Genomic DNA, 19,373 nt, shown 5'->3' on the forward strand with positions numbered 1-19,373 from the left:
GGTGTCATCCGTGACATCACTGGTGCAATGGCTGCCTCCGTGTTAGCTGAACACTGGATTAAAGCAGTGGTTCTCAATCCAGAACATATCACGGTGAATATGCATGAGACAGATTTGCATGCACTGCCTTCATTGTATGCAAATCTCTCATATTCTTTGTGGCAATCCTGAAAACCTGATTGGTTAGATGCATTTTGAGGACTGGGAACCCCTGGATTAAAGGATTACAGAAACAGAAAATCCACTATTTACTTGGGTGCTCTGTTATGTCACTAGTGCCCTTCACAATCCCTCACTATAAGAATCTTGGCAGACAACAGATTTCTATTTAATACCTACTGCACTGAAAACACAGTAATTCACCAGCTCTGTGTGAGATTTCCTAAACAGAGAGCACACATGTCATTTATTCTCCCCTCTGCCGTGCATGTAAAAAGAGAACAGCAGAGAGAACCAGATCCTGCCTCTCCAAAGTATTGTTGCTAACCTGGCTATATAGTGACTGGGGAGCCCTGAGGGCCCTGTGTCTGGGAGGGTCACGTTTGTTTTCTCACTGGGGCAAGGGTAGCTGCAGTTGGAACAAGTCCCTTCTCTTTTACAGAAGTCAGAACCAAGTCCATAGATGCACTAGGGCAAAACCAGGACCGGCTCAGGTGGTCCTGCTAGGCTGGAGCCCTGCATTTGTAAAAAGTACAAAGACTAGGGAACACATAATTACGTTACTAAGTTGTACATTTAAAACTAATAAGAGAACATATTTTTTTTACTCAATGCATAATTAAGCTCTGGAATTCATTGCCAGAGGAAATGGTGAAAGCTATAAGTGTAGCTGCATTCAACAATGGTTTGGACAAGTACCTGGAGGAAAAGGCCATGAACCATTATTAAGGTGGAGTTGCAGAAATCCACTGCTTATTCTTGAGATAAGCAGCTTGGAATCTGTCTACCCCTTGGGATCCTGCCGGGTACCTGTGACCTGGATTGGCCATTGCTGGAAACAGGATACTGGGATGGATGGACCTTTGATCTGACCCAGTATGGCAATCTTCTGTTACTGCAAGGACACAGTATCCTCTCTCATATACACAAATAAGTGGGACTCGGGCAGGCTTTAGGCAGTGATCCAGAGATGTAGCTCATGATGTGAGAAGGATGAAGGAGTCACGTGTTCCGGTTCTGCAGCAATTAGATATTCTATTTATTAAAGAAATATCTTTCTTAAAAACCATATTTGTGTATGATGAATTCTGCTGAAAGAGGCATTCCTTCTCTTCTCTGTGGCAGTGTCCTACCCCAGGCAGTGAAGGGTGGGACACAAGGAACTAGAGCCCCTCATTCCAGTAAATTAACCAGGAAGCTTTCCTCATCCCCATCCTCTCCTCCCCCTGCTGATTTGCTCGATATTTGTGTGATAAGGATGGGGGCAGCTTCCACAGTGGTGACAGGAGGCTCCCCCTGGCTCTGCTCCTTGCTCTCCAGGGGATAGTACTGCTTGGTCCTCCTCCAGGTGCAGCACAACCAGTCAATCCTAGGAAGGAAACAAGAGCTGTCACTACTGGTCAGGCCACAACTCTTCCTTTCATGGCTCAAAGTCATAGTGCCTCATCCTGTCTTTTAGCCAGATTACAAACTGGCTAAAAGACAGGAAACAGAGAGTAGGATTAAATGGACAATTTTCTCAGTGGAAGGGAGTGGGCAGTGGAGTGCCTCAGGGATCTGTACTGGGACCCTTACTTTTCAATATATTTATAAATGATCTGGAAAGAAATACGATGAGTGAGATAATCAAATTTGCAGATGATACAAAATTGTTCAGAGTAGTTAAATCACAAGCAGATTGTGATAAATTGCAGGAAGACCTTGTGAGGCTGGAAAATTGGGCATCCACATGGCAGATGAAATTTAATGTGGACAAGTGCAAGGTGATGCATATAGGGAAAAATAACCCATGCTATAGTTACACAATGTTGGGTTCCATATTAGGTGCTACTACCCAAGAAAGAGATCTAGGCGTCATAGTGGATAACACATTGAAATCGTCGGCTCAGTGTGCTGCGGCAGTCAAAAAAGCAAACAGAATGTTGGGAATTATTAGAAAGGGAATGGTGAATAAAACGGAAAATGTCATAATGCCTCTGTATCGCTCCATGGTGAGACCGCACCTTGAATACTGTGTACAATTCTGGTCGCCGCATCTCAAACAAGATATAATTGCGATGGAGAAGGTACAGAGAAGAGCTACCAAAATGATAAGGGGAATGGAACAGCTCCCCTATGAGGAAAGGCTGAAGAGGTTAGGGCTGTTCAGCTTGGAGAAGAGACGGCTGAGGGGGGATATGATAGAGATGTTTAAAATCATGAGAGGTCTAGAACGGGTAGATGTGAATCGGTTTTTTACTCTTTCGGATAATAGAAAGACTAGGGGGCACTCCATGAAATTAGCATGTGGCACATTTAAAACTAATCGGAGGAAGTTCTTTTCACTCAACGCACAATTAAACTCTGGAATTTGTTGCCAGAGGATGTGGTTAGTGCAGTTAGTATAGCTGTGTTTAAAAAAGGATTGGATAAGTTCTTGGAGGAGAAGTCCATTACCTGCTATCAATTCAGTTGACTTAGAAAATAACCACTGCTATTATTAGCAACGGTAACATGGGATAGACTTAGGTTTTGGGTACTTGCCAGGTTCTTATGGCCTGGATTGGCCACTGTTGGAAACAGGATGCTGGGCTTGATGGACCCTTGGTCTGACCCAGTATGGCATGTTCTTATGTTCTTAAGTTCTTAGGGTGAAAAGGGCCCAGAGCAGTCAGGTTTTCAGGATCTTACTTACATCTGGTCTTACTTACATCTTACTTACATCTGGTCTTACTTACTTACTTACATCTTACATCTTACTTACATCTGGTCTTACTTACATATTACTTACTTACATCTGGTCTGAAAAGCAGGTTATTTCATATATATCGCTCTGTGGACCTTGAAGGACCCCTCACCCTGGCTCTAGCAGGTCATCCAACAAACCAGCACTTCTCAGCCCAGGCCAGTCAGGTTTTCAGGAGTCAGGATTCTGGGCTCGCTGGCCCTTTGTCTGACCCAGCACATCTTATGCTCTTATCTTCCATGTTTCTATTGTGACTCCAGGAAACCCACAACTTCTCATAGGGAGTGAGCAACAAGAACTGGAGCCACTTTTCGGTCTGACCCAGAATGGCACTTCTTATGTATATGCATGAGATATTTGCATATAGTGAAGGCAGTACATGCAAATATATCTCATTCATATTCATTGTGGATATCCCAAAACCCAACTCACCAAGCAGTCCCCGAAGACTGAATTAGGGAACACTGCTCAGCCATTCTCTGGTTCTCCAGATCCCCACACTAAATATTCATGAGTTACACCTGCATTCCGTATAATAAATGAGCCAAGTGATGTGCTAATGCTAAAAAAAAAAACAACCCAGAGCCATTTTGAAGCTAAGAATCAGAAATCCCCATCCCTTCCCATCAGATTTTTTCACCACATTCTTCCAGGGTGGGGCCCGCGTCAGGAATTACATCAAGACCTCAGCAATGCTGAGCAGGAGGGAGTGGGTGTTATTTTGCTTCTCATCAGCCCTGCTTTCTATTCCTCTCCCCCCCCCCATCTTCCACTTCTCAGGGCTGCAGAGGAGCATTCACAGGCTGAGGGGGAGGGGGGTTTCAGTCATTGCGCAGGGGTTGACCCCCCTCCCTTCCCCCCTGGTGGGATTTAGGGCCAGTGATTGCCTGGTGAATGAACCCTGGATGAGGATGGTCACTGCAATGAGGAGGGGATGCAAAATCCCAGGATTCAGAGGTGGTGTGAGCAGAGGGCACTGGCCAGATGCCACCACTGATAGAGGCTTTGGGACATCAGAGGCTTTGGGACATCAGAGTGCGTTTCACTCAACGCACAATTAAGCTCTGGAATTTGTTGCCAGAGGATGTGGTTAGTGCAGTTAGTGTAGCTGGGTTTAAAAAAGGATTGGATAAGTTCTTGGAGGAGAAGTCCATTACCTGCTATCAATGAAGTTGACTTAGATAATAACCACCGCTATTACTAGCAACAGTAACATGAAATAGTCTTAGTTTTTGGGTACTTGCCAGGTTCTTATGGCCTGGATTGGCCTCTGTTGGAAACAGGATGCTGGGCTTGATGGACCCTTGGTCTGACCCAGTATGGCAAGTTCTTATGTTCTTATTAAACGTTGGGAGAAGGCTGGAGGCAGTAGGTACAAACCAGCACAAAGAGTACCTTGCAGGGGGATTGTGCTACTGCTCAAACACACTGGTTTCCTCTGCTAGTGTCTGCAGCAGCCGCCAGGCCTGCCATGCATTCTTCAGGCTTTTGCAGGTCACGCTCAGCAGGGCAGCCACTTCACTGGTGAACCCTGTGCAGCAAGGAAGAAGCATCACAATTTTATTTCTTTTATTTAAAAGTATTTATATCCCGCCCCTCCCAAGTTCGGAGCGGGTTACAATATAAAATCACAGTTTTACAATACAATATAAAATTACAATCCAGGTGATCCTGCTGAAATGAAGGCCGTGGAGCACTGCCATACATGCCCCAGGGGCAAAGTGATTCCAAATGACTGCTCCACGGAGACCATCAAACCTCTGCTGTTGGCTAGAGCCATGGTAATCAGCCACCCTGTGCCCACAGTACAACTGATGTCTAGCTGTAGCACTCTGGTCTGGCTGGGAAAGCTGGAGGGGGAGGGGAGCGTGTTTGTGGCAGACAGTGTGTTTGTGAGATCATGTGTGTGTACGTGGGAGGTAAGGTCAGAGGTTACAGTGGAATGCTCTGATATAAGTGTCTGTGTCACTCCGCAGCTGACAGCTGGCTTTTTTGAATTCCCTGGCTGTCAGCAGGAATGCATTGCCCTAAATTGGTCTCGTTATGTCAGCCCTGTTTGTTTGGGCACAGGGGACAGTAGCTATGGTGCCATCCTGTCCGAGTATCACTGTGTTGTTTGACATTGCATGGGAAGATGCTGTCCCATCCCGGTGCCAGGACGGGATCAAAGGCAGGAGGAGAGGAGAGAGGCAGAGAGGGGGTCAGCCTTCATCACTTCCTCCCATTTCAGTCTACCTTTTCCTTTGCCCCTTGTACTCCTCACCTAAATTCTCCAAGATAACCTTCATGTCTCTTTGCACCTGACAGAGTGCACCAGTGAGTGTCGAAGCTCAGCCTCTGGTAACTGCAGAGAACAAAACACCATGGATAAGGATCAATAGCATGCAAACATCCCTCCAAACTCAGCCCCCAGTTCCAATCTCAGTGCATGACCCTAGGAACATCACTTTGTCTCCCTGTGCCTCAGTTTACTTAAGTCTGATTGGGTATTAACAGAAGTTGTCATATTACAAATGGATCTCTCAATACCAGAGGTGGCGGCATGTGCATTGTGAAAGGTCTCTGTCCATAAGGAAGGTCGTGAGAATGTCGGATTAGCACATATACGAGAATTTGCTTTGCTGCAGGAGAGGGGAGGAGACATGAGGGCAGAGAGCCAGGGTATGTCCAGGCAGCTTTGCAAGTAAGCTTCTAATCCAGCATGATCACAATGTTTAAAGCAAGCATCCTGCAGACTGCGCAGCACGGCGTGCCATGGTGAGGTGCCCTGCGGGGTGGGACAGGTGATGGCCCCTGTGTCAGCCCGCCGGCGAGGCACAGGTGGCACACGCTCAGCATAGCTGCTGCATTACATGTGGCGAGGTGACCCACGTGCATCTTTCTCACTGCCAGCAGAGCAGCTCATATGGGAAGGCCATCAGGGGACGTGGGTGGGTGGTACACAGCCCAGAAAAGTGGTGACTTGGCTTGACTTCCCTCTGAGCCTTACAAGGAATCCTATCACCATCACAACAGTTTCTCTCAGCCCTTTGCTGTCATTTCGGCCTGATTTTCATTTTGTATAAATGGAGTTGCAGTCACAGGCAGGGGAGCTTATACAGTAACATAATACATGACAGCAGTTAAAGACCCAAATGGCCCATCCAGTCCGCCCCGTTGAGATTCCTCCTCTCTTGGTAAAAAGCCTATAAAATCCTCAAATGCAACCCACCACAAACTCTCTGTCCTCCTCTCATTGGGCTCCCCCTGCTGTTGTGGGGTTGCAACTGCTGCTCGGTGCAGGTTACTCCTGCCCACTTTATTTTCATCGTCTGCTGTACTCTGGCATTACTTCACTATTACAGACTTGTTGTACAAATACATGTTTTCCATATAGGGTGCACATTCCAGCTCCATGGAAGTACAAAGCATGCTACAGACGCATACACACAGTCAAGGTGCAGCCCCCGTCATGGTGGAATGGAGCAAGGTAACACAGGAACCTCTTCTCCTCGGAAGGGCGAGACTTACGCAAGCAGCAGCAGGAAGAGGGTGGCTGAGCTCGGAGCCCCGGCGCGTCTTTGGCTCTTCTTTGCAGAAGGCTGTGTGGCTCCATGTCATCTTCCTGCTCCACGAGGTTTGCCTCCTCTGCCTGCTCCCGCTGCAGTACAGGAGTGCATCATCGGAACACGAAGCGGGAGGGATGACACAACACACCTCGCCCAGCACCCGAGCACAGGCCACCAGAAGCAAGGCCCAGACCCCCCAGGGGCGCTGAGCTGGGGGGCTAATCTCACTGCGGTCCTTGTGCACACAGGACTACCTCGGAACTTACCCAATATAAGCACACACAATTATTGGGATTAGACCTGGGGCCTTGAACCCAGGAGCTTATTCCCTACACCAATAGCCACGCACAAACTTTGATTCAGTACATCACGGTGCCAAGTACTTAGGAAAGCGAGTTTATTGGAGCAATGGGAGGGTAGAACAAATAAAATCAGATCATACAGAAGTAGTAATGGTAGATAAAAGAAAATTATTCCTTACCTGCTAATTTTCGTTCCTGTAGTACCATGGATCAGTCCAGACGGTGGGTTATGTCCCCCGTCCAGCAGATGGAGTCAGAACAGAGCTCGAGGGTGGCACCTCATATGCTAGCGCACCCTCTGCTGGAGCTCAGTATCATGGATAACAAAGCTGAAAATAGCAATGGAAAGAACAAGTTGGATCAAGAAACCTGACGTAACTAAACCATCAAGAACGATAACAAAGACGACCTGCAACTCAGGTCGGAACAGTCAACTTGTGAGGAGTTGTAACCCCGAAAGAAACTTAGCGGAAGAAAGAAAGAAAAGACAGCCAACAAGACAGCCATCCAGACGAAAACCCGAGCAGGAGCATGAGATCCCAGCGTGGTGGGCGTCTGGACTGATCCATGGTACTACAGGAACGAAAATTAGCAGGTAAGGAATAATTTTCTTTTCCCTGTACGTACCAGGATCAGTCCAGACGGTGGGATGTACCCAAGCTTCCCTAAACCGGGTGGGCCCCTGAAAGCCCTGCTCGGAGGACCTGATCCCCAAAGAGACCGGATCCCGAAGGCGCCAGGTGCAACCGATAGTGCCTGGCAAAGGTATGCAGCGACTTCCAAGTCGCCGCCCGACAGATCTCCTGTGGAGACACGGAACGAGATTCAGCCCAGGATGCTGCTTGCGAGCGAGTAGAGTGGGCTCGAACTCCCCTGGGTGGGTCTCGTCCAGAACCAATGTAAGCCGCCGAGATGGCATCCTTAATCCAGCGGGCGATGGTCGTCTTCGACGCGGCGGAACCTTTCTTAGGTCCCGACCAGAGGACAAACAGATGATCGGATACCCGGAAGTCATTGGTAACCTCTAAGTAGTGGAGGAGCACCCGCTTCACATCCAGATGGCGAAGCGTCCGAGAATCCTCTGGAGAAAAAGCCGAGATCTCAACCGTCTGGTTCAAGTGAAAGGACGACACCACCTTTGGCAGGAAAGCTGGCACCGTGCGAAGCGAAATCCCGGCATCCGAAATACGCAGGTAAGGCTCCCTGCAGGATAGCGCTTGAAGCTCCGAGATACGCCGAGCGGAGCATATCGCTAGGAGGAAGACTGTCTTCATCGTGAGGTCTTTAAGTGTGGATCCTTGGAGAGGTTCGAATGGAGCACCTGCCAGTGCCCGAAGTACTAGATTAAGATTCCACGAGGGGCAGGGGTCCCTGACCGGCGGTCGGACGTGTTGAACCCCCTTCAGAAACCGGGCGATGTCCGGATGTAGCAGGAGCGAGGACGTGTTCCGCACTAAGATATTCAAAGCCGCCACTTGTACGCGGAGAGAATTATAAGCGAGACCTTTATCCAGTCCGTCCTGCAAGAACTGAAGGATTAGTGCGACCGTCGCCTCCGTGGGCCGGACGTCCCGACCAGCACACCAGGACTCGAAGACCTTCCACACTCGAACATAGGCCGCGGACGTGGAGGGCTTGCGGGCCTTAAGCATCGTCGAGATCACCGCCTCCGGGTAACCTCTGCGGCGGAGACGCCGCCGCTCAAAAGCCATGCCGCAAGACAAAAGAGTTCTGCCTGGTCGAAAAATACAGGACCCTGGTGCAGGAGCCGGGGAAGGTGACCCAGCCGAATCGGTCCATCCACCGCCAGGAGGAGCAGGTCCGCGAACCAGGGACGTCGGGCCCATTCTGGAGCCACGAGAATCACGAGGCCTCTGTGGCTTTCTATCCTGCGAATGACCTTGCCCACAAGGGGCCAAGGAGGAAAGACATAGAGCAATTGGTCCTCTGGCCACGGGAGTGCAAGAGCATCCACTCCCTCCGCGCCGCGCTCCCTTCTGCGACTGAAGAAGCGCGGGGCCTTGGTATTGGACGCCGTCGCCATCAGGTCCAACCGCGGCATCCCCCAGCGTTGAACTAGGAGTTTCATCGCGGCGTCGGATAGAGACCACTCGCCGGGGTCCAGGCGCTGCCGACTGAGATAATCCGCCTGGATGTTGTCCACCCCGGCTATGTGAGAGGCCGCGAGCCGCGCGAGATGTAGTTCCGCCCATGCCATCAGTAGCGTGGTTTCGACGGAGACGTGTTCGCTTCTCGTTCCGCCCTGGCGATTGATGTAGGCCACGGTGGTCGCATTGTCGGAAAGAATCCGCACCTCCCTGTTCCGAACCAGAGGGAGGAAGTGCTGGAGCGCTAGCCGTACCGCCCTGGTCTCCAGTCGGTTGATCGGCCACCGAGCCTCCTCCGGCGCCCACAGTCCCTGTGTGGCGCTGCGATCGCAGACGGCGCCCCAGCCCACTAGACTGGCGTCCGTGGTCACCACCACCCAAGTGGGGACTTCGAGCGAAACGCCGCGAGCCAGGTGGGCCGGAACCAACCACCACTTTAGGCTGTCCCGAGCCGCCTGAGGGAGAGGCAGAATCACTTGATACTCCTGCGAGACCGGTTTCCAACGAGAAAGCAGGGACGCCTGCAGGGGACGCAGGTGTGCAAAGGCCCAGGGCACCATGTCGATCGTGGAGCCCATCACTCCCAGGAGCTGCAGATAATTCCAAGCGGTGGGCTCCGGCAAGGCCGCGAAATGACGTATGTGCTCCCTTAACGAGAGGGCCTTGTCGGAACGCAGAAACACCATGCCCCGCTGAGTGTCGAAAGTCGCGCCCAGGAAATCCAAGCGTTGCGATGGCATGAGTGAGCTCTTGGGAAGGTTCACGACCCAGCCGAGGGAGCGCAGGACCTCCAAGACCCTGGCAACCGAGGCCTGACCATGTGAGAAGGACTTCGCCCGTACCAGCCAGTCGTCCAGGTAGGGATGCACTAAGATACCCTCCTTTCGAAGGGCCGCCGCCACCACTACCATAATCTTGGTGAAGGTCCGGGGGGCTGTCGCAAGCCCGAAGGGCAGAGCCCGGAATTGGAAGTGCTGTCCGAGGATCTTGAAGCGAAGGTAACGCTGGTGGTCCGGACGTATGGGAATATGAAGATACGCCTCCGTCAGATCCAAGGACGCCAGGAACTCCCCCCGGTGCACTGCGGCAATTACCGACCGCAGTGTCTCCATACGAAAACGGCTGACCCGGAGTGACCGGTTGACCTCCTTTAAATCCAGTATGGGGCGGAACGACCCGTCCTTCTTGGGAACTACGAAGTAGATGGAATAATGCCCCGAGCCCACCTCGGCGAAGGGGACGGGCACAATTGCCTCTATAGCCTGAAGGCGGTCCAGGGTCTGTTGAACCGCCCTTCGTTTGTCCTCGGAGCCGCACGGGGAGAAAAGGAACTTGTCCCGTGGCGGGCGGGCAAACTCCAAGGCGTAACCGTGCCGGATGGCGTCCAGGACCCACTGGTCTGAGGTGATCTTCGCCCACTCCTCGAAGAATTCCGTGAGTCGGCCCCCGATGGTCGGGCAGGAGGAGTGGGCCACCCTGGCATCATTGGTTGGATTTGGCGGGGGGATTCCCCTGTCCCGAGCCGTCTCTCGCGGGCCTCCGCCCGCGAAAGGAACGCGACCACGGCTGTGATCTGTTGGGGGCGGCTCGAGGTCCCGGCTGTCGGTACGACCTGAAACGCCGCTGCGCCCTCGCTCTGGTTCTGGAAGAAGCAAACGGCCTGTAAGTCCGCTGTCTGTCTTCGGGTAGTCGATGCACCGAGTTTTCTCCCAATGATTTGATGATTTCATCCAGCTCATTGCCGAAGAGGAACTTCCCCCGGAACGGAAGAGATCCTAAGCTCGATTTCGAAGAGGCGTCCGCCGACCAATTCCGAAGCCATAGGAGCCTACGAGCTGCCACCACCGAAACCATGGACCGGGCCAGGACCCGGAAGAGGTCATACAGAGCATCCGCCCCGTATGCAATGGCCGATTCCAGGCTGTCGGCCTGAGCGGCCTCTTCCGGAGGCAGCTGCTGGGACGTCAGGAGCTGCTGAACCCAGAGGAGACTCGCCCTCTGAGTCAACGAGGTACACATGACGGCACGCATGCCTAAGGCCGAGACCTCAAACACTCTTTTGAGGAACGTTTCCAGCTTGCGGTCCTGCGTGTCCCGTAGGGCCGTCCCGCCCGTGACCGGGATCGTCGTCCTCTTCGTTACCGCAGAGACCGCCGAATCCACTTTAGGGACCCGGACGAGATCTAAGAAATCCTCCGGCAACGGATACAATTTTTCCATGGCTCGGGAGACCCTCAGGGACGCCTCCGGGGCGTCCCATTCTCCAGTAAGCAGTTGCAGAAAAGACTCATGAACCGGAAACGCCTTCGCCCGAGGCCTGAGCGCGGCCAGGACTGGATCCCCTTTCTTAGAGCACGTCGCCACCGCTGGAGCCACGGGCGCCGGCGGATCCGGCGGTGGATCCAAATCCAGCTCCTGCAGCGTCTGTTGCAGCAGATCCTGCAGCTCCTCCTTGTGGAATATTCGTAGGGCGCGTGGATCGTCTCCTTCCGTCTGTCCATCCGCGTGCGCCTCCGGAGGGTCAGAGGGATCGAATCCCGGGGTGGAAGCCGCTCCCACAGCGCGAGGCGGGGATGGCAGAGCAGGGGTTCCTGGGGCTGCCCCAGCCGGGCCCGGAGGCCCGGTGGGCGGCAAAGCTAGCTTAGGGATCTTGGGAGAGGGCGGTCCAGCCATAGCGCCCCCCGGATCTGCTAGGCCTTGTAAATAAGCCCTATGCAGTTTTAAAATAAAATCCGGGGAGAAAAATGGCATGCCGGGAGGCGCGCCAGAAGTAGAGGGCTCCTGGGGCAGACGATTCGGCAAGCCCTCCTCGGGGCTGCACTGCAGGCGAGGGACGCCCCGAGCCGCGGCATCCTCCTCCCGGCCGTTTTCCGCGCCAAGCTCCCTCTCCAAAATGGCCGCCATTCCCGCCCTTGGCGAGGAAATGGCCGGCCCACGCTTCCCGGGCAACGGGGAGAGGGGGGTCGGGAGCGCACCCGAGCCGTGCGCGGCGCCTTCCTCCTCGGGAAGGCAGCGCGGGCAAACCCCCTCCCTCGAGAAGCGAGACCCCTGCTCTCCGCAGGTCTCGCACCTCGAGAAGCGCGGCATCGAATGCCGCGACGAAAGTCCGCCTCGGGGGGGGCCGAAATGAAATCGCACCGCGGGGGGGCCGGAATGGCCTTCACAACCCGCCCAACAAGTCCGCAGGCACCGGCGGGAAAACCCCCCGCCGGTGCGCCCAGGCCCGAGGAAAAAGACTTGCCGGGCCTCGGGACTGTCAGCACTTGCGCGCAGAAACCGGAGTCACCGGCCAACTCAGCTGCAAAGCAAGAAAAAAACACAAGGCAAACACACTTACCCCAACGCGCAAGAACAGAATAGCAGGAGGAGGCAGAATAGAGCTCGAAGAAACGCCTCCTCAAAAATCAACATGAACAGCAATTTATTTACTTTTTTTTTTTTTTTTTTTTTTTTTTTTTAGACTAACTTGATCCAACCCTTCAAAGAGGAACAAAAATGACAGCAAGAACTCAAAGGAGAGCCAAAGAAAAGAAGAAACCTGTCCCCCTGGGAAATCCTGATTTCCCCAACTCGCATCTGCTGGAGTCAGAAAGATACTGAGCTCCAGCAGAGGGTGCGCTAGCATATGAGGTGCCACCCTCGAGCTCTGTTCTGACTCCATCTGCTGGACGGGGGACATAACCCACCGTCTGGACTGATCCTGGTACGTACAGGGAATAACAATTGCTACATAGAAATATAAAGCTTCTGTTTCCAAAGGATCATTCTGTGCTATTATGTCCGGAAGCGCGCTCTCCCTCACTGTTATTTCTCCTTATGCACTATAGGCCCGATTTTAAAAGCCCGACGTACGTAAAAAACGCCACCTATGTGCATGGCTGGGTCCTGTGCACACCGCGCGCACCCAGTGTGCAAGTGGCGATACACACACAAGTGCTAGGCCAGAAAAAAGGGGCCATTAGGAAGTGCGCGCTGGCTCCTGAGGAACAGTAAGTAAGAAAATAAATAAAAATGTGAAAGGTTTAGGGAGTGGGCAGGGGAAGGAAGATTAGGCCAAGGCTTAGGGAAGTTCTCTCCCAGTCCACTCCTCCTGTTTCTTCTTCTATAAAAGAAAATGGGTATAAGGTACTGGAGAGGTGGTATCTTACCCCCGACAGGCTGAGCAAAATGTACAAGGGCTCAAGTGACCTTTGTTGGAAGGGATATGGAGCCAAAGGTTCCTTTTTGCACTTATGGTGGGAATGTCTGAGAAGCAGGAAATTATGGGAGGCTGTGCTGGTTTTGTTTGTTTATTTCTTTGTTTATTCAAGTGCCCAACGATCCCAAGGTTTACCTTTTATGTGTTCTGCCTGCTATGGGGTCTGTGTTTTTTTCAGGGCTGGGTCCAGCAAGTAGTATTAGCTGTAAATACCCGGATCAGTCCAGACCCCTGGGTTGTGCCTCCCTTCCAGCAGATGGAGACAGAGAAAGTTTTACTGCCACTGCCACTTAACCTCATGTGCCACCTGCAGTCCCTCAGTATTTCTCTGTCTCCAGGAGATGGTAGATGGGTGCACACCTGCAGTTCTGCAACTGAGACAATTTTTATTTTTCCTTTTGAGCCTTCCTCCCAGGGGTTTATTATTTTTAAGAACATAAAAAATTGCCATGATGGGTCAGACGAAGGGTCCATTAAGCCCAGCATCCTGTTTCCAACAGAGGCCAAACCAGGCCACAAGAACCTGGCAAGTACCCAAACACTAAGAAGATCCCATGCTACTGATGCAATTAATAGCAGTGGCTATTCCCTAAGTAAACTTGATTTATAGCAGGTAATGGACTTCTCCTCCAAGAACTTATCCAAACCTTTTTTGAACCCAGCTACACTAAATGCACTTACCACATCCTCTGGGAACAAATTCCAGAGCTTTATTGTGCGTTGAGTGAAAAAGAATTTTCTCTGATTAGTTTTAAATGTGCTACTTGCTAACTTCATGGAATGCCCCCTAGTCCTTTTTCTGAATCGTGAGGGGTTCTCCCTGTCAGATTAGGTGGGTAGGCCGGGGGTTGGTGATCCTTGTGTGTGCCCGACCTGTGTGCCCATGGGGTGTACATGTGGTAGTCCAGATCCCTCCCCTTCACGAGGCCCCTTGGGTGGCTGCAGAGGCTCTAGGGACTTTTTTTTTTTTAATCTAAGACAGCCTATTTGTTTTCTTATAGGCTCTGTCTCAGTACTGCTACTTTTCATTAAAGTAAAAAAAAAAAAGAAAAGAGAGAAACAGCAGTTTTTGCTCCTGGCTGTTCCTGTTTGATTCTGGCTGAGCTCCTTTACTTACACAGCGGTAGGTTTTGTTTTTTGTTTCTTTTGCTGCCGGCTGTGTTCCTGGTGCTCACTGGTACTGTGCAGTGATGGGCTGGGGGTCAGCATGCCACGCGTGTGGCACGACTCGATCACAGCTCAGCCATATCGGCCTTTGTGCCACATGTTCCGGGGGGGGGGGGGGGGGGGGGGGGCCTCTGACTGCTGCAAAACAGCACCAGGGGCCCTCCGCTCCCGTCCTGGACTCGCATGGAGTTGCTGACCGGGGTGCTGATCCCTTCCTGTTCAGCATGGGAATGACGGCCATCTTGGATTTGTATTGGGCCGTTCCCACGCTCTCGGAGGGGGAAGGGGAAGCTCCTCCTCGCTTGCCACCAGCCCGCTCCATCTCCACCGTGATCGGGGGGGGGGGGGGGACTGGGGTGAGATGGAGGCCACTGGGTTGCTGCTTTCGGGTCCTTTGCCTGAGAAAGCTAGTTCTTTCAGGCCTTTATCAGCAGACTTTCTACTGCTGCTGCATGAGGCTTATTTAGGCAAGCAGCAGGCAGTGACTACAGCCAGGGACCCTCGAGTTTTAGCAGCCCAACCTACAGCGGGGCATCTTCTCGACCCGAAACAGTCTTGATCTAGCCGGCATAGGGGCCCTCTTGTGCATGGCTCGTTGGGGTGGCTTCTGGTCAGAGTGGGGGTGCCTCAGATGACTCGGTCGATCGGGCTCCTCTAGGGTCGGAGGACACTCGGGTTGCGGGGGTTCTGGTGGACCCGGGGATCCCGTTTCCGGAGATATGGATACAGGGGACACTATAGCGATCCCACTGCCTGAAGGTGATGACGTAAAAGTGGTGCATCTTTTTAACAGAGAAGAGCTCTGCGCCTTGCTGCTGTCATTGGCTTTTCAGGTGCTTGGGGTTAAAATCCCCCCGTAGGAATCTGATGTAGATGGAGTGGATCCGGTCCTTGAAGGGATGCGGGGTCCCCCCACGGCTTTTCCATAATCACAAGTTGGTGCAGAAGTTGGCGGATGTGGAATGGGGTTCCCCTGATTCTGGGTTAAAGGTGGGGAGAGCCATGGCGCAGCTTTATCCTTTACCTGAACAGGCGCTGGATCTTCTTACTCTTCCCAAGGTGGATGCGGCTGCATCAGTGGTTAGGAAAAGAACCAGCATTCCGGTGGGAGGCTCCGCGGTGCTGAAGGATGTTCAAGATTGTAAGTTAGACGTCCATCTCAAGAGGAGTTTTTGAAGTCTTCGGCCTGGGCTTGTGCGCGGCTATTTATAAGTTTTATGCAGAGAGCAGGTCTCCGATGGGCACAACAGTCCCAGGTGAACCTTTCCACTTCAGGTGAGGATGCAGACAGGGCCAGCAGAATTGAGGCAGCAGTGGCTTATGGGGCGGATGCTCTGTATGATTTGGTCCGCACCTCATCTCATATTACGGCATCTGTGGTTTCTGCCAGAAGGTTGCTCTGGCTTCGTAATTGAGCAGCGGACGTTTCCTCCAAGGCGCAGTTAGGCTCCCTACCCTTCAAAGGTCGTCTTTTATTTGGGGAGGACCTCAAACAACTGATGCAGTCTCTTGGGGACAATAAAGTCCTCAGGTTACCAGAGGCTAAGCCTAAGGGCAAGCGTTTCGGCTTGATAGAAGATCGCGGCCCTCAAGACCTCTTCCTAGGCCCCAAAGGCAATCCTCTTATCGGGGTCAAGCTGGAGGCCAATGCTTTTGGGGGGGGGGGGCTCGACGGCCCTTCCGAGGAGCCAATGGAGGGGGTACTTCCAGTACTAAACCCCCACAATGAGGCGAGGCTGGTCCACTCTGAGGTTCTCACTATAGGCAGTTGCCTGACACTGTTTTCCGAGGAGTGGACCAGTATCACCCAAGATCAGTGGGTTCCCAGTGTGATAAGGGACAGTTACATAAGAACATAAGAACATGCCATACTGGGTCAGACCAAGGGTCCATCAAGCCCAGCATCCTGTTTCCAACAGTGACCAATTCAGGCTCTAAGGACCACGCAAGTACCCAAACACTAAGTCTATTCCATGTTACTGATGCCAGTAATAGCAGTGGCTATTTTCTAAGTCAACTTAATTAATAGCAGGTAATGGACTTCTCCTCCAAGAACTTATCCAATCCTTTTTTAAACCCAGCTATACTAACTGCACTAACCACATCCCCTGGCAACAAATTCCAGAGTTTAATTGTGCGTTGAGTGAAAAAGAACTTTCTCCGATTAGTTTTAAATGTGCCACATGCTAACTTCATGGAGTGCCCCCTAGTCCTTCTATTATCCGAAAGAGTAAATAACCGATTCACATTTACCCGTTCTAGACCTCTCATGATCTTAAAGACCTCTATCATATCCCCCCTCAGCCGTCTCTTCTCCAAGCTGAACAGCCCTAACCTCTTCAGCCTTTCCTCATAGGGGAGCTGTTCCATTCCCTTTATCATTTTGGTCACCCTTCTCTGTACCTTCTCCATCGCAACTATATCTTTTTTGAGATACGGCGACCAGAATTGTACACAGTAAGCAAGGTGCGGTCTCACCATGGAGCGATTACAGAGGCATTATGACATTTTTCGTTTTATTCACCATTCCCTTTCTAATAATTCCCAACATTCTGTTTGCTTATTTGACTGCAGAGGCACACTGAGCCGATGATTTCAATGTGTTATCCACTATGACACCTAGATCTAATATTGTGTAACTACAGCATGGGTTATTTTTCCCTATATGCATCATCTTGCACTTATCCACATTAAATTTCATCTGCCATTTGGATGCCCAATTTTCCAGTCTCACAAGGTCTTCCTGCAATTTATCACAATCTGCTTGAGATTTAACTACTCTGAACAATTTTGTGTCATCTGCAAATTTGATTATCTCACTCGTCGTATTTCTTTCCAGATCATTTATAAATATATTGAAAAGTAAAGGTCCCAATACAGATCCCTGAGGCACTCCACTGCCCACTCCCTTCCACTGAGAAAATTGTCCATTTAATCCTACTCTCTGTTTCCTGTCTTTTAGCCAGTTTGCAATCCACGAAAGGACATCGCCACCTATCCCGTGACTTTTTACTTTTCCTAGAAGCCTCTCATAAATATATTGAAAAGTAAGGGTCCCAATACAGATCCCTGAGGCACTCCACTGCCCACTCCCTTTATCCACATGTTTATTAACTCCTTCAAAAAAGTGAAGCAGATTTGTGTGGCAAGACTTGCCTTGGGTAAAGCCATGCTGACTTTGTTCCATTAAACCATGTCTTTCTATATGTTCTGTGATTTTGATGTTTAGAACATTTTCCACTATTTTTCCTGGCACTGAAGTCAGGCTAACCGGTCTGTAGTTTCCTGGATCGCCCCTGGAGCCCTTTTTAAATATTGGGGTTACATTTGCTATCCTCCAGTCTTCAGGTACAATGGATGATTTTTTTTTTTCATTTACAATTTATTGATTTTTCATAAAGTATACATAAATCATACTTTTCAGGAAAAATAGTACAGAAAAGCATAGAAGAAATATATAAGATTAATCACTACATCTCAAATAATTCCATCTTAAACACATATATGCCCTTCAAAGAAATACAATTTTAAGTGGGGCCTTAAATCCAAAGGGGAGTAATTACAAGAAAAACTGAACAAAGAAAAAACTGGCTTAACGATTTAGGTGGTATGTACTTTAATGATTACCTCAAATACTTGTTATGGAACTGTGGTCACCGTTCTAGCATTTAAGAAAGACTTAAGTTGTTCTATGGCAGTGAATGCAAAATTTTCACCTTTTCCTTTAATAAGACATCTACATGCATATCTTAGTAAAAATGTGTAGCCTAAAGCTACAACCTGAGGTCTTAATTTAATGAATTCCTGCCTTCTTAATTGGGTAGGTCTAGCAAAATCGGGGAAAATCTTAACCAATTGACCACAGAAATTTTCAGAGGAATTTTGAAAGTATGCCTTCATCACATTGCTAATATCTCTTTCCATACCAAAGGATACTAATAAAGTACCCCTGCCCAATATCTCAATCGCGGAACTTTCAATGAACTGAGTAAGATTTTCAAACATTCCCAATTGGTTTCCTACGATTTTCCTCTCCATCTTCGTCAAGAAATAGGCTTTATTTACAATTGGTAATTTTGATTCCTCAAATTTCAAATTCTCTACGAACATTTTTTTTAATGTGCTTTGGACATCTTCTCCTAAAGCACAAGGAAAATTCAGGAATCTCAAGTTCAAATGTCTATTATAATTTTCCAGTAACTCCAGTCTTTTGGACTGGGAACCCAAATCCTTAATCATTTTAACATCCACCATTTGAGTTTGTGTAGTTATCTTCTCCACTTCTTTCAGCCTATTTCCAAGATTTTTAAAGTGTTCCTCCGTCTTAAGATTTAGAGTTTGCATTTCTGTTTCTACTTTCTTATATCTATCATCAGCTTCCTTAACAAACTGGCCGATACTGGCCATTAAGTCCCATAACAAGTCCAGCGTCACCGTGGCCGGTTTATGGGGGATAGTAAACTCACCCCTTCCCTGGTCCCTCGGCAGCGCTGAAGGTCTCGCCGTAGAAATCTCCAACAGTCTCTTCATCTCTTCACTCGGGTAAACTGGAGACTTTAACAGCTCTGGATCTTCCAAACCCGGCATAGCTGCTGCTCCCAGCAGACTCGAAGAGAGTCTCGAGGATAGCGCCTCTCCTCCATCTCGGCGTCCCCCCTCCGGCGAGTGGATGATGTCATCGGAGGGCATCAACTGTTGGTGATCCGCCTGCTGCACAGGCGCCGGTGGAGGTCGGTAATCCAGGGGACTGAGGCTGACCTCCCCACGTGGCGCTGAAGCTCCCTCTCCAGTCGCCGCAGCGGGGACTTCATTTCCCGTTTTCACCACCAAAGTAGATGCATACTCAGTAATTCGCTTCTGCATTTCAGGCAAGGAAGGGTCGGTGGGGAAAACCCTGACTTTGCCTTTCCTCTTCGCCAGCATCTTCAGTCGAGGTAAAAACAGTTCAGGAGCGTCTTACTGTGCAACTTCTCATGCCGCCATCTTGCCCCTATAGAAGAGCCACAATGGATGATTTTAATGATAGGTTACAAATTTTTACTAATAGATCTGAAATTTCATTTTTTAGTTCCTTCAGAACTCTGGGGTGTATACCATCCGGTCCGGGTGATTTACTACTCTTCAGTTTGTCAATCAGGCCTACCACATCTTCAAGGTTTACCATGA

General features: G+C 50.4%; 1 long non-coding RNA gene across 2 annotated transcripts; it reads right to left on the reverse strand.

Annotated features, from left to right (window-relative positions):
• Window positions 1-1,166: 1,166 nt before the first annotated feature.
• Window positions 1,167-5,449, reverse strand: LOC115074534. 2 transcript variants are annotated; one of them, XR_003852265.1, is made up of 4 exons: window positions 5,414-5,449; window positions 5,148-5,228; window positions 4,280-4,415; window positions 1,167-1,528 (listed from the first exon to the last, which is right to left on the reverse strand). It is a non-coding gene; the product is annotated as an uncharacterized LOC115074534 (long non-coding RNA). The 2 variants fall into 2 exon arrangements; XR_003852264.1 differs by lacking the exon at window positions 1,167-1,528 and having other exon boundaries at window positions 4,154-4,415.
• Between the last annotated feature and the right edge of the window lie 13,924 nt (window positions 5,450-19,373).

The sequence above is a fragment of the Rhinatrema bivittatum genome, chromosome 12 (assembly GCF_901001135.1).
Source record: "Rhinatrema bivittatum chromosome 12, aRhiBiv1.1, whole genome shotgun sequence".
In the NCBI taxonomy this organism is placed as follows: Eukaryota; Metazoa; Chordata; class Amphibia; order Gymnophiona; family Rhinatrematidae; genus Rhinatrema; species Rhinatrema bivittatum.